Genomic DNA, 12,074 nt, shown 5'->3' on the forward strand with positions numbered 1-12,074 from the left:
GAAGACCTGAGGAATGGACACTGAGCACTTCTTTCAACCTGAGGGATGACTTGATTACAAGTTATCTTTAAGCCCAAAAGAACACCACTGAAATGAAGGGCTGACACCTATCCAGGGTAAAACTATTAAATATTTTCATTGTATTTTTTTTTCACACTTCAAAAACTGAAATCTAAGCAAGTGTTTATGTCTCATTTTTAGTGACAACGGACCACATTCACTAACAGTGAGTGTGCACAAATATGTTTAAGGCACAAATCTGGGATTTATTTTCTTGCTTGAATTTATTCAAGAGGTTACGTTAGCACAGCTAACGTAACCTCACTCTTCATTTTATTGATAGACTCTCAAGTTTGAACAGACCACTGCAGAATAACTGCTGACTGTGGGTTGGAATAAACACTAGCACATACAGTTTAGCCTGTGTTTTAGCCTGTTCTCTGTCACAGTTAGGCTCCAGTGTCCACCATCACTACAAAAATAATCACAGAAATCATTTTCAGCAGAGAAAAACACGGATCTCTCTTTTGTTAGCAAGCGTGCTGTTGTCATAGACACTTTGAAATATCGTAGATCAGTCCAGTCCTGCTCAAGCCAAGCATTTCGAAATAACCTGTAATATTGGTGTAGGCATATACAGTATCTAGAAGGGAGACTTTTGCAAGATCACTTAGAAACTCCTCACTGCCTCATTACATTAAATACTTAGTATACAATTTAAAACATGCTTGTCAATTTAGAACTTCTAGTTAACTAACATACGCAAGGGGTTGAAACATAACTGGCTGTTGTGCACGTGTCATGAATCCAACAGGGATTTTGCCGACACACTTATTCTATGGGCAGAGTAAGAACACATATCACTGAATAAGGCCCAGTGGTCTCATTAGACTTAATATAAGCAACATTGACTTGGCATGTCCATAAAAATGTCTTATTTCAGGATATTAAAAGACAAAGATATATCTAAATAAACCAAAATCTGTAAATGAGGAAAGAAACAAATTCATGTAAATGTTTTTTGAAATGGTAATAATTGATACAGGAAACAAAACTGTCTTTTTATATTTTAAAATTCATATATTTTTCTGGATTTGTCAGGCTAATGTGTATCATGTTGAAACAATTTTAACTTAAAAAACGACTAAACACTTGTTTAGATTTTAGCTTTGACAGGGCTCACTGAAGTCAATACTGTCAACAGAGGGCACTGTGGATTGTGCAGCTTGCAGGATGTTTTGATGACATCCAGATTGTAGACTGCAGCTCACCCTATAGTGAGAAAATGATGTCTGTTTTTTGTTCTGTTGTTGAAAGTTTGCAGCTCAATCCCAGCCCTCACAGTCACAGGTCACGGTTAGCAGTAGAGACACTAAACCTCAGGATGAAGCAGCATGAAGCTCCATTTATCATTCATGTCCCCAGAAAGGACAAAGCTGTGATCATGTTGTTGGCTTTAACAAGTTTCTCTGGTTGTGATTTCAGCTCTTTTGAACATTTTGCAGCACTAACTCATGCAGCAAAGCCTAACCATGCATTTATTTCCACTATGTGACACTTCAGGGGTTAAACCACCAACTCTTTCACAATTTCTTCCTAGCGAGGTGTTTCTGTGCCACCTGACACATTTCATGCATGTGTATGAATTCAGCAGGTGGTGTGGAGAAAACAGCAGCTGAGTTACCTGAGGGGGAATGAATAATGAATAAGTGTTAAACCAGTTTTTACTGAAGGAAGTTAGAACATACACCTTTTGAGAGTGATTCTAATATTTATCATGCTCACACACCTTAACTGTAGCTCAGCAGCCAACAGCTTCAATTACCTGAATCCCTGCATCACACCTCTCCTGTTTCCTGTCTCCTGTCTCACCTCAATTCCCTCTATCACACACCTCACCTCCACCACCTCCCTCACACTTCTCACCTTCATCACCAGCCTCACCTGCCTCACCCAGAGGAGCCTCTCTTTTTCAACTCTGTCACAAAATAAGTGAAGCAGAGTGAAAACGCACCAACGACTTTCCTCGCTGTTTCACCTTGAGTCGCAGTGTGACTGTTGCGCATGAAGTTTACAGCTCCACTTCTGATAATGTTGAAATGCTGCATAAAGTGTAAATAACACAAAATCTCAACCTTGAATCTGAAGATGAAGAGCCAGGTTATGATAGCTCTGCTTGTTGAGGTTGAAGTCAGTTGATGAGCAGCGGTAGGATTAAGTAACGTTACACTTTACTGAGACGTATCAGAGCACGGGGCTGTGAGTAAGACTTAACAGTCAGCTCACCTTCTGGAAACTAAACTAAACTGGTGGTAATCGCTGTGAGAGGAGCACCGTCTGCTCAGCAGAGAGTGAAACAAGCGAATCACCAAAGAGATTTACATTCTGAATTCTGAAAACAATTAGGTTGCTGTCTGTACTCGATGATTGGGATAAAGTCATTTTATACATCTCATGTGCAAAAACCTGCGATACATCAAGTATATTCGATATATCACCCAGCCCTACTTTTGAGTCCCCAGGATACACTACCAGACTCCTCAAACTGTTTGATATACTGCAAGAAAGTATGAGTCCAATTTTAACTGTGCAACTGTTTTTGTTTGTTTGTTTGTTTGTTTTGTTTGTTTGTTTTGTTTTTTTTCCCTTCTTTTTTATCATTATAAAACAGAGGACGAGTTTCAATATTTTCTAAAAAACTCCGCTTAAAGTTCAGTCAGCCGTTACATAACTGCAAATTACCTTGTCCCTTTGCATCCTGGGAAAAAAAGTCCTGAGCAGAAAAGTAGAATTGAAAAAAGATCAGCTCTCCTTTCATTTCCTTCAAAACAAACACACGCCTCGGCAAGTGTCACGCCTTTATAGCAGTGGGTGACGATGCTCATGGGAAATAGAGTCTTCATCCCATTCTCATATTCTGGCCACAGGTGTCACTGTAATTAACACCAAGGGCTCTAATTTCGTGGCACAGCACAGGGGGCGCAAGCCTGGCGCACCCCGCGCACCCCCCCGCGCACCCCGCACAGGGTTAATTTTGTGCGGCGCACCCCTGTGCGAGGTCACCAACTTTCTGTACAGTTAATTGCTACAGAGCTCCAAACTTCATGTGGCCTTCAGATTAGCCCATGTACAGTACGCAGAGGGCTTCATGGAATGGGTTTTCATGGCCGAGCAGCTGCTTCCAAGCCATACATCACCACAGTGGTATACAAAGCATCGGATGCAGTGGTGTAAAGCACGCCGCCACTGGACTCTAGAGCAGTGGAGACACGTTCTCTGGAGTAATGAACCATTCAATGACAATTTGGTAGACCGTCTGCGCAGAGATGGGTGTGACGGCGCACCAGTGGGAGTTGACGGCGCACCAGGGGAAGGTGTCAGCAGATTCATGTTGGCGCAGTGACAATTTCGTGCCAAAAACTCTGCAGAAAGTGCGCTGGAAGCTCGCCAGCTCCAACCTGGTCTATTCTCGGCGCAAGGCGGAGCGCACCCCACGCAGCTGTAATTTGGTGACAGGCGCACATGTGCGCACATGTCATCAAAGCCTCAGAGGCAGGTTTCCAGAGTGTCAGGCACATTTTAATGCAATAAACAATCACAGCAATCACTATTTAATATAACCGTCTGAACCAACATATACATTTATATCTAAATTAACTGTCCCGTCACATCTGATGTCAGATTAAAGCCGTCTGTCATAATGGAAAGTTAACCTGACGGCAGCTGAAAGTTTGATGCACATCTTACAATTAAACAATAAACAGCCTTAACATCTGATACTGAGTATATATCTGGTTCTCTCATTTCATTTAATTCAAAGAAAAGAGGGAGAGAAAAGACGAAGAAAAAAGAGACAAAATAAATGTATGTCACTCAGGATTTACCCGTGATTTCCCATATTTCTCTGTTTTAGTCTTTATTTTTAACCTGATCTAAAAAGATGGAGTACATTATTGTAAGGAGGATGAGGTGGAGACACTGGGAGAGTATACAGTGTATCACCAAAGGCTCTGCTTGGCGATGACAAACCAGGAGTGCAGGTGGATCAAAAGTATTCTGAATGGATAAGCCAGCTGTGTAACTGTCTCTTCATTTTTTACTCCTATTAATGACAAAGGAACAGATTAAATCTGTCCTGGGAGCTGGCCCACACTGTGACGCGCGTCGTGTCCTTCGATGCGCCCCGCTGTCCATTCTCCTGCTGCAGGGACAGCGGCTCTGACCGTCTCCGCTACCTGGTCTTTCCAGCACACTTTCCGCGGTGTCAGGGTTCAGTCAGACCAATCAGACGCTGCGCCTCGGCCACAGCGCATTTAAAGGTGAGTAGAGGCGCCTTCAGTGCGCCTCTCTTGGCACTGCAGGAAACTTGCAAAGTGCGCCGGTCACACCCCCTCTGTGCAGCGGAGGCCGGCGCAGGGCAGGTGCACCTGTGCTTGCACCTGGTCTACGAAATTGGAGCCCCAAGCAGACAGTCCTCACAGAGCCTTTAAAGACTGCAGTAAATCTACTTCCTATCTGTCCATCGCTGCTATCAAGGTGTCATTTTTGTGTGTGGTAAAAGTGAGTAGTTGAAAACACGTCATTAGCCTTAAAGCACGATCGCCTCTGCCATATTTTTAAATTTTTCATAAAATTAAAAAAACCCACATTTTTTTATGTATGTTTATAATATTTTGTTTATATTATCTATCAGTTCAATTATTTGATTTAAATTTCTTTTACTCTGGAAATCATGAGGCTCACAAAATCATAATTTAATGTTTATGACATATTAACAATAATACTATAAGGCTAATGATATACATCACACGGAACACATTAAATGCAGATTGCAGTTTTCCACACACAGGGAGAAACACAGAGGACACAGGTGTACGTGTGTGTGTGTGTGTGTGTGTGTGTGTGTGTGTGTGTGTGTGTGTGTGTGTGTGTGTGTGTGTGTGTGGGTTTGTAATGATTCCCTCGGTGGGTGTGATGAATTGCTGTGTGTCTGAAGGTCAAACGCATCAAGTGACTGAATCTATGATCAATCACACACTGTGTTGCACACACACACTGAGACACATATTTAAAACTGGACTCAGTCCAATGTGGATATGACTTTACCGTAATCAAAACTACCTTTAGCTCATCTTTAAACAGTAAACCCCATGAATAAATGTATTTAATGAGAAGTTATTGCCACTGTAAAGAAACGTCTGTTTTACCTGTTCAGTGTGATATTCTGTAACAATACAAAGTCACTGCAGCTTAACAGAATAGTGGTGATGAATTTATTACACATTAACAGTGGGGATGCGCCGATCCACTTTTTCTGGTTCCATAGCCAACACCTGGGCTTTGGGTCTGACCAACACACGACACCAAGAGTGCCAGTAAAAGGTATGCAGAAAGCTGTTTGCCCAGACCGGCACCATGGATCAGCCCCTTCCCACCAAGACTGATCCAGCTTTGAGGGACACTGATACACCGATACGCTGTGAGGTGCCAATCTCTCCTCTTTACCCCCCGTGTACTAAACAAGACACGACTCACGATTGAGCTGAAATTCTGCCGATCCAAAAAATAGTTGCACAAGTGGCAAATCGGCTCAAATTGAGCTGACAACCGCACAGTGTATGCTAGGGATGGGTACTGAATTAGGTTCTTTTATAGGTACTGACCGAACTCTGGCAAAAGTACTGGGTACCAATTCAGGTGAACCCAAAAGGTACCATGTTTAGGTACCTAAACGCATCTTTGTGACTGTGAAGGAGAGGAACAGTAGGAGATTTTCCATGCTGGACATAAACAATATGTTAAATTGAAATTTTTTTATAGTCTACTATTAAACAAATTGATATTTTTTACCTGATAAACAGAAAAAAGTACAGAAAAATTGGTACCACTGAGTACCAGTACCGATTGCTAGAGACTGGGTATCGGTACTGTATTGTTTCAACTGTGAAAGGTGTTTTCACCTAATGTATGCCCAGCATATGTTGGCAACACTGTCTTCATGTAACCACGTGTAACGTTACAGACAATTAAGGGTGGGCGATATAGCCTCAAAATGATATCATGATATTTTAAGGAAATTTGCGATAACAATGTCAACGAGGAACAATAGTGCCCTTGGCTCAGGCCTTGGACCCTAATTACAATACAGGGAAAAAAAACGAAAAAAAAATTGTTATTAGTGGCTTCTGAATAACAGTATTTTTATTGCACCCACAGTATGGAAGCTACTTAGAATAGAATAGAATAGAATAGAATAGAAAATACTTTATTTATCCCCGAGGGGAAATTCAGGAGTCACAGCAGCATTTAAGAAAACAAAAGTAAGAAAGAGTATAGAAAGTGCAAAAAAGTCCATGAGAAATTAGATGACGACATCCCGTCCGCCACTCGTCCACCACTCTCCAGCCCAGCCAGTCTCCACCTCCACAGGGTCCAGGACTGAGCCTCCCCAGCAGTCTGTTCAGTCTCTGTCTCCTGGATCCTGTCTGCTCACAGCAGGCGAAGCTCCGATGTGTCGCCGGCGTCCGATGTCAGCTCTGTCGGCCACGTCCGTGAACAGCACGATGCCGCTGGGTTAGCACGGCTAGCTCGTCCATCCCCCGGAGCTGGATCCCACGTTCCCAACAACGATGGATGGAAGGACAGGTCCACGTCGTCATCTCCCAGCTCACACCCGAGAACCGGCACGTCGTCCTCACCTCCTCCTCCTCAGCTCGAGGGAAATCATCAAGCCCTACACTAGTTAGCATTGACATGCTACAGGCTGCTAACAGCTAATTTTGCATGTAAACAATGCAGCCATGGTTACATGTGGGATCTCCAGACAAACACAAGAGAAAAGTAGTCAAAAATATCGCCGAAGCCACAAAAAGTTTGGTGTCCGTGACCGACAATGAACCATACAAAGTGATGATCCACTCCAAATACAAAGATTACGAAAAAGAGACAAAAAAATTACAAGAAACGGACAAAGACGAGAGAGCTGCTGCAACAGGCAGCTACTTGGGTAGCGCCTAGCCTATACTTTTACCTTATACCTATACTTTTCCAATCATTTACTACTACTACACAAGCTTGAAATGTAAACATAGAAATAGGTCAGATCCAGAGGAAATCTGAAGTTTTGGAGGAGGAAAAGTTAATCTTGCAGGAGAAAAACTTGATAATTCTATACGACACACCACATTCTTTCTATAAGGACACCAACAGAAAGGAGAAGGCTCCCAGAGGCAAAAAATCCACCAATGTTATCGAACTTTCATGTCCTCCTCACGTGTCTCCATAGTCTTGTTGTATTTGACCATGTGTTTCAGCTTTAGGTGGTGGAACATGCTTGTAGTGTTGCCACCCTTCATGGTAATAGTTCTTCTGCACATTTTTCATTTAATGTGTTTTGCTACGTGTCTGATCTTTGTTCAGCCAAACCACCTCCACATCACTGAGGTAGCTCCTCTTTTAGGTTCTAAATCCTCATGGGAGGACAAAGTTGTTTTGTACACAGCAGGGAGTGTCATATTATTGCATCTCTGCACTGTAAATATTGCGAAATGACAATTTTATATCATCAAAAAAATATATACAAGTATTATCATAGATGACATGATATGGCACAACCCTACAGCCAATCACCAGTGGTGTTATCAGAGCTTTGTGTGATTAATAAAACTTTGGTCACAAAACTTGGCACTGAAAGACGAGGCACATTTTGATACTCGGTGGTATAAGAGAACCAAAGTTTGGTACCCAGCCCTGTGTCAATCTTATATTCTCTGTGATGATTTGATGAAAGAGTAGTTGTTCAATTATATCTTCAAACAAGCAATTTTCTCAAATTGATCAATATAATGAAAAGACAACCCTCCCCTCTAACAGGCAAGGACAGTTTATGGCACAGACAGATACAAGAGTAAACAGGCTCGTTCAGAGAGGCACCAAGCAACTAAATTGTAAAAATTATTAAAGGATTTCCTTATAGAGGTGGTTCTGGCATCCCGAGCTAACTTAAGTTAGTGGAGCTCATAGCTGAATTTCAGGAGCAGGACCACACCTCAACCTCACCCCTTCCGGTATTTAAACCCTCCTAACCTTTCATGTCCTGTTTGTTCTCGCTTCATACACCCTTCCTCCCTCCCCTTCTCTCTTAATCATCTTCTTCTTCATTCATAGGGCCTTAAAAGGGGGGTCCGTCGTGCCCGGGAGCTACGGCGGACTTCCTTTCGGAGTTTTCCCCACAACGTCTTCATTAATCTATCTATTCAAATAAACCGTTTAAATGCATTGTTGATGTGTGGTCCTTGCTAGTAAAAGACTTGCATAAATGCAGCATGCTGTTCAGCATTGATAGGTGGAGCTCACATAACAACCTCTCTTGAGCGGCTGAGCAACCCTAAAAGTCAGATCCTATAATTCTTTAAGTTATGGCCTCAGTTAAGCGATAAACTCCAACCACTGTATTTTTAGCGACCTGTTCACAGGTTTTTCAGGAAAGACTTTTTTCATGATCTTCATCCCGTCTCTATTTCTCCCCGATCCTTTCAGCCAGATGAATCCAAAATGAGTTCTGTTTTACAGCCTCACATTACAGAGCCGTTACTTACAGCGTTCTCTCAGCGGCTCTGGTTTCTGTGAAGGTGTCAGGCTTTAAATGTGAGCTGGCTCTGAACCACAGCAGCTTTCTCTCTGCATTATGTTGTCCATTATCATCCAGAGTTTCAGAGCCAGTCAATAAAGTCCAGCACACACACACACAGCTGCTTTCACACTTAAGGTTTAAGTGCTGCAGCATGAGCCTGATAAAGATGTGTTCATGAGATTGGTCTGTTCAATCCAGAAGGTAAAAGTGTTATAATGTAAAGATGAATGAATCTAGTTTCAAATGTGACTACATCACACCTAAAGGTCATTTTTCATGAAGAGCAGATGTGGGGCATACTCTTTGTTGTTCACCAATCAGGCATAAGGTAACGACCACTGACAGGTGAAGGGAATTTGATTATGTTTTCATCACGGCACCTGGATATAATTGGCAAAAAGTGACGAAAGGGCGAGTACGGGAACAGCCGTGAACCAGCGACAGGGTCATGGGCGGTCAAGGCTCACTGATGCGTGTGGGGAGTGAAGGTCGAATCCAACAGACGAGCGACTGTCGCTCAGAATGCTGAAGAAGTAAAAGCTGGTTCTGATAGAAAGGCGTCTGAACACAGCAGAGCTGCAACGACAAATTGAAAAAATTGATAAAATGGATTCATAAAAGGGTCAACAACATTTTTCCATAAATGATGCACTGTGCTGCGTCATAACTATTAGTTTCTCTTCAATTTGTTTGTCTTCTTCCTTTTTGACGGATTTTTTAGCGGTTGGCAACTCCTGAAGGTCCATTATCGCCACCTACTGGACTGGAGTGTAGATTACCTGGGCTGTGGGGCTGTATGCATCGCATGCAGGGCTTGACATTAACACCCCCCAAATGCGGGTGAATTTCAGCTGTGGCGGGTAACACTGTCTCCTACTTACCACTTTGGGGGGTTGAATTATTTAATTGTAGTTTTCTGAAGCCGCATCTGAAATACTAAACCCATTGCAGTATGAGACTATGACACTACAACTCCCATGAGCACTGCCTGCACACAGTGTTTGCTCATTGGTCCATTTGCGAAGTCTTCTGCTGATGTAGCTGCTGATAGGCGCCCAGACGTGCTGGTCTCCAGCCTCCATCTTGGACATAGTGACAGCTCCCAGTGGCTGTTTTCGAATTCCCCTACTACATACTGCTTGTTAAAGTAGTATGAAGTAGGCACTGCCTACTACATACTACTTTCATCAGCAGTATGTAGTATGACTGTTCAGTTGGGTTAATTTTTGTAGTATGTTACGCTGGTCTTCTGTTCGAAGAAAACGGAAGTTGGCTACGGCTGACTTTTTTTCCCCAAAAAACTTTATTGAAAATGTAGAAAATAAACGAACCACGAGTAACTTATCTGCAAATATATAATCAGAGAGAGCATTTTATATTAACTTTCAGTGGTGGAGATGATGAGGATTTAAAGATTAAAAAGAAATGGCTCTTACATTTATATTCCTCTGCTACTCCGGTTGTTGTTGCTCCCCCCTCTGCCATTTTCACTTCTGATATGGGGCCAGGCGCGTTGCATTGTGGGTAACAGTATGCGAAGCAGACTGGTCCGGTGCATACTGTGGATTTTTCCCGATTCAGTACGTCACCCGGGTGTTTTTCTCATACTACATCTCTGACATTTGTTCGCATACTGCATACTGTATACTACATTTTGGTCAAATCAGTAGGCACTGCTAGTATAGTATGCGAATTCGAAAACAGCCAGTCTGATAACGCGATTTAAAAGTTCACTCGCGTCTTTTTTGCTCTCTATTGTAAACAGACTCCAGGGTTTGAATCACAAACTAGCGCCAAAACTCCTCTAACTTTTAAAAGTGAGGATATTTATCTGATGGAGCTCATTTAAGTTCACGCTGCACCGATCTCACCAGCAACACTCACCAAGAGCAGGGGAGGAAGAGAGGAGAGGAGCGCACGTAGAGAAGGCAAACTGGTCACAGATATGAGGTGCTGCAGGAAAAATATTTAAACCTCCTCCTACAAACATTTATCAAAGTTATATGTAAAAAGTTCACTCTGGAAATACTGTAAACAAACCAAATTGTTCTAAATAAATTAAACTTATGGTCCAGCGTGGCTTATATCTGTTGTTTTCGTCCTCAAGACGCGTTTTTTGACTGATACCACTAAAAAAAAATTTATGATTATGCTCCACAGTGACTTATAGTCCAGAAAGAATGGAACTTAGTTTATTACTGAAAAATTACTGATGTTAGTAAATATTCAAGCAGACAGTGTTTCTAGCTAGATTTTTCAGTTTAGTTTTTATCTTTTCAACTAATCTTCACCTTTCATGTCTTTTACTTAATGCAATAATAAACTCCCCCTTTTTTTACTTTGTTTCAATAGTCTGCATATTTTCGTATTTAAGGAGCACACGACCGTTTCAGAGCTGAATAACTGATTAATGTAGTCTTTATTTGAGTGTGCACAGGGGCCATTTACATCTAAAAAGGTTGTAAATCTATTTCAAGTAAACTTTACCATTTCATCTCCCACTGTAATCATATTAAACATAATTATCCAACAACAAAGTTGTGGCTAGTGAAAATGCAGAGTGGCTAGTAACTCTGGGAAACCACTAGCCACAGTGGCTGGTGAGCAAAAAAGTTCATCTTGAGCCCTGGTCACGTGTAAACAGATCAGCATGGTGGAGGAGAAGCCGAGCCGGCAGGTGAGGGAAACAAGTAAACACGCGAATAATGGCAGGGCTGGAGAAGCTGTTCATCCAAAAACTTCCTGAGTTTAGGAGTATTTCACGCTGACTAAAGGCACGCGTGTTAATTGACATAAATAATCTCACATGTCACAGCAGTACGACTGCATGAATGATCCAGTACTTAATACAAACATGTGCTCATCAATGAGTCGGGGAGCTCAACAGCAAGGTGAGGAGCTACAAAATCCCACATACACTCTTTTTATATGTTGTGAAATGCATGGTTTGTCTTTAAGGACTCTTTCGTCTTTTAATTAAATCATCACCCCGTTTGACAACCACGAGGAGTTCACGAAACTAGCATTAGCATTAGCGTTAGCTGCTACAGATAGTGTTAGGGCAGAGGGCGTGTATTGTTTGACCTGCAGGTGAAAAGATTGAGGACATGTTTTTATTTATTTGCCTTTTTGGCCCACTTAGTTCTTAATCTGATGATATAACAACATATTTTCTATCATTTTGCCCAAACCGTTGATTCTTCAAGTGACAATACTTTCATGTTATTTGTTATACTTGATAAATGCAGCATCTGCTCATTTTAATTATGTTCAAATATGTTCTTTTTTTGTACATATCTTTAAGCAAACAATATTCATGTACTAAAATAACAACGCATGTTTGGTTTTGCAAAATTTACTATTATGCGTTCTCATACTTTTTTTTTTCAGATTCATCGATTAATAATAAACATAATCGCCAGAGTAATCAATTACTAAAAGA

General features: G+C 41.7%; 1 protein-coding gene across 1 annotated transcript in view; it reads right to left on the reverse strand.

Moving 5' to 3' along the window:
* The window catches only part of LOC141801673 (potassium channel subfamily K member 10-like), a 37,850-nt gene that overhangs the window by 14,340 nt on the left and 11,436 nt on the right, over positions 1 to 12,074 (reverse strand). The gene's annotated exons all lie outside the window — the stretch shown is intronic.

The sequence above is a fragment of the Halichoeres trimaculatus genome, unplaced genomic scaffold (genome assembly GCF_033239565.1).
Source record: "Halichoeres trimaculatus isolate MK-OKI-2021-1 unplaced genomic scaffold, fHalTri1.1 fHalTri1_scaffold_13, whole genome shotgun sequence".
Classification (NCBI taxonomy): domain Eukaryota; kingdom Metazoa; phylum Chordata; class Actinopteri; order Labriformes; family Labridae; genus Halichoeres; species Halichoeres trimaculatus.